The 4,167-nt window shown below is 36.7% G+C and overlaps 1 pseudogene; it reads left to right on the plus strand.

The window, feature by feature from the left end:
* Nucleotides 1-2,631: 2,631 nt before the first annotated feature.
* Nucleotides 2,632-3,298, plus strand: LOC137659924 (uncharacterized; annotated as a pseudogene).
* The last annotated feature ends 869 nt before the right edge of the window (nucleotides 3,299-4,167 follow it).

Raw genomic sequence — 4,167 nt, forward strand, 5'->3', positions numbered from 1 at the left:
ACCGGTCTTGGTCGCTAATCGAATGTATACATGTGCCATTCATGATCGACCTTTAAACCTTTAAACTATAGCCTACAATCTAGCCATCTATATTAACAAGATATATCTAGAAACTGTAAAGATAACTGAATTAATCGGGGAATAAAGGTTTTTGGTGCTTGGTTGTGAAACGTTTTGGTTTTACAGTGTATGTTAAAAAAATTATCCTTTGTGGAATATTTGTCAATATTCGTCCATTTTTACATGTAAGGTATTGTTAGTTATTTATCTTTTTCGTATTTTTTTTTTTATAAATTATTACAAAAAAATGTTCTCTACCTTCCCTATTTTCCTCTCATTAACACTCAAGGGTATTCAATATAATGGAGGCTTCATCTGCAATGTTACCGACCTCTCTTATTTACTCTAAATAAATAGATAAATAACTAAGTAAATAATAATAATAATAATAATAATAATAACAATAATAATAATAATAATAATAATAATAATAATAATAATAATATCTTGCAAGGAAACGTCAAAACATGCCCATATAAAACGCTAATAAAGCAATGCAATGAAAGGGATAAATTATATCATAGTGTATCCATTATTACTTTCATTGTTGACTTGACTAAATCAGGAGTAATAATGGATACGATATGATATAATCTATCCTTTTATTGCAATGTTTTATTAGTATTTTAGATGGGCATGTTTTGATGTTCATAACGTTTTATTATTATTATTATTATTATTATTATTATTATTATTATTATTATTATTATTATTATTATTATTATTATTATTATTATTATTATTATTATTATTATTGCCTAGTATCTTAGGGCTGACATCAAGACCAAAGACAAAGATATCAACCAATCCTAGCCACCAGAGATATTATTTTAGAATCGCTCTTGTATTTCTTCTGTATCTTCCTCACAAGCTCCAATGACCTGAAAGTATTGACAGTGTACCCCTAAGAGTTCAGTGTCTCATGTAATCATTTGGACAGAACATAGTGTATACAGTGACATGTGGCAATGTCAAGACACCCAAAATCATTGCACTGTCCTTCAGTGTTAAGTGTTTGAAAGGTTGTGGATGCTTTTCAGCTGAGATAAGCATCTTCAACCGCCTTGGGTATTGTGTTGGATACTCACAGATGAAGGAGATTGGCACTGCCCTGTGGAAGCAGAAGCTGTCTACATCAGGAGATGGTCTCACTCTGCCAAATAACATCTTTCCTAATCTGTTTACAAACTTGGGTTGGAACAACATGAACCATCTAGAAGAAATGCTGAGTAGTGAATTTATGTCACTCAGGGTGAATGGCATTGTTGTGTGGGAAAAGATGGCAGTCTTAGTCCCTAAACAACTCAGGCATACTATGGTTAGAACAAAAAAGAGAAGCTTTGATGCACCTCTGCTGATGCTGCCAATGTACAACGCTGGGGAATGAGCAGACCCACAAATGACCAAGACCACTGAAGTTGTTGCTGGCATGGAAATCCAGCTCACCAGGCAAAAAAATCTTGTTTAGATCATGAGCTTCATGCTGCAAGAAAAAGATCAGTCAGAAATCAGCAGGATAGACTTCAACATCAAGAACCGAGAGGAAGTGGCAGTCATCCTTGATAACATTGGCTACATTCATACAATCAATGCCTCTACTACACAGATGTCCACACTACATAAGATCCTCAAACAATCATTCCACATCCTGCAGTCACTGGGCTTGGCAAAGATTAAGATTATATTTGACCAGGCATTATATGAAAAGGCTGTCGATATCACCTTGAAGCACCCTGAACATTTCAGCAGCATCATAATCCGGATGGGTGCTTTTCATACCATCTTCACTCTTGTAGTAACCATGGGGAAGTGGTTTCAAGATGCTGGCCTCCGTGATTTGTGTGTTGAGTCTTGGGTAATTGCTCAAGGGTCCAAGGGTCAAGTTGCAGGCATTGTGGAAGGAATGAAATACAATTAAGCAGTAAAACTAGTCTATGAAACCCTTTTGCCCCTTGTGTAGAAGGGGTGTCTTGCTTGGTAAGACGCTAGAAAAATCGCCAACATGGTACATCTGAAGGAGCCTAAGAGTCAGTGGTATCTTTTCCAAGAAAATATCCAAAGTAATCTGGAAAAGATCCGAAGAACCCCTCTTGCACATGTATCTTAAATCTCTTTGAGGAATACAGAGGTGTTTAGACATGGCAGTGGATTCAAAGCATTCAGGGTGACCTACATAGATGTTGTGGTGATTTTCTTAAGCTTTATCTTTGCATCCAGAGAAAAGGCGTGGATCCTCCAGCTGTCGTGTATCCAAAGCACGATTCTATGCTGCTTTGCATATGAAAGTGTCAACTGTATTACGTACTTGTCATACTTCTTAGCTCAGATGTGCTAACTATCTTTAACACACCCATATGTTCTACTGAGTTCATGGCCGAAATATTGTCGTGCAGCTGTGATCAGTGAACCAATTTCACCGTATTCCTGTGGTCCAGACTACTATAAAGACAGTAATGAAGGATATGCAGACTGCTTGGGGAACAAAGGGCTTTAGTCTTAAACTAGGGGCCGTAAGAAAGTATTACATAACGCAGACATACAGAAACCAATACCTTGGACATCTCAGAAAAAATGACTGGAGGGAGCACCACAAAACCCAGTCATCCTGATCTCCAAACTGAAAGGCAGAAGAAGGTTGGGCAGGATTTAGAGGCCCTGGCAGACGTGATGAAAAATAACTGGCTCAATCCCTTGTATTAAGAAGAGGAAGACCTGCTTAGCCTATCCACTGGCACTGTAATACCCCCTGAAGTCAGCTGACTTACTGAGAGCTAATGCAGTAGGAGAAGCAGCATACTAAGAATTGAAAGAAAGATTAGACTAGGATCAGCATGAGGAATTCTATAGCAAATTGGAAAAACAAGACCAGAAGATTTTTGCCAACGTCAGTATCAAATGCAAGTCCTAGAATTCACAAGGTATTGCTCTGAAGGCAGAAAGGAACTTATTTAGCAACATGATCTTGGTTGTTGAATGCCAGCAGGTGAGCATGAAGGATGTTCTTGCCTACTTCATAGGTCTATTGTCCTGGGCATTGGAAAATACTGATGGGATGCAATAAAAAAAGGCTGTCTTTGCTATAGAACTAGAGAAAAAAGTGTCTGCAGCCGAACAGATTCTAACCCCATCTACAACCCTTTCTGATGTGATGGGCTTGATTCAGAAACTGAATGGAAACAACAAGCCCTTTATACAGGTGATAGAGCTGGCCTTTACTAACATCCTTCATGATACATGAAAAAGGATAAAATAAGTGAATTGCTCTTGTCTTTGACATATACTTCTGCAACTTAACTAAACCAACTGAATTGTCAACTGCGGTGCCGACAGTGTTTTCCAATTCAATAAACTAGGTTGTGGAAATCATGTGCAGCAGCGGAGGAAATCCCTGTCTGGATCTTCAAACAAGACCTCCCTAATCAAGTTCATGACAGATGAGTGGAATCTCTCAAAGAGCAGAGCAAAGTTAAAGGACAAGGCTCTCCATGTTATACTGTACGTGAACAAAACTGTTTCAAGGTAACAGAAGATAAGTGGAAGGAAGGACCCAATTGAGCTGGCAGAAGAAAGGCCGATTTCCGCTTGTTTCTCCACAAAATAACAAATTACGTAATGAGCTACCAATCTATAAAATTGTGCAACATTGTCAAAATAGGGTTATTTTTATTTGCTATGGAAACTTCATTTAACAGCTAATAGTAATTTATAACCAAATATATTTCTCATCTATATTTTATCTGTAGCTTTATTGCTTTGGATTTGAATTTTGTTTCTATATTAGTGAATAAAGATCACATAGTGTTCAAAAAAAAAAATACGGATATTATATTTTTACGGCTATCTTTTATTTTGACTTTCTAGAGAAATTCAAGAAGAATATTTTGAGTCGTAATTTGTCGAGAAGTTTTAAAGTTTTGAATGATTTTGTTACTTGAACTTGGAAAACTAGCCCTCTTAAATTTCATCTCACTTATATGTTTGAACGGTGATATCAACCAAAAGCACTCATATGATATTGCTATCATGCCATTTCATTAACTTTTGATATCAGACTATCCAAAAAGAGCATAGAATTTTGCCATCTCTAATGGTATCAGTTGTCAAAAA

Source organism: Palaemon carinicauda, chromosome 20 (genome assembly GCF_036898095.1).
Source record: "Palaemon carinicauda isolate YSFRI2023 chromosome 20, ASM3689809v2, whole genome shotgun sequence".
NCBI lineage: Eukaryota > Metazoa > Arthropoda > Malacostraca > Decapoda > Palaemonidae > Palaemon > Palaemon carinicauda.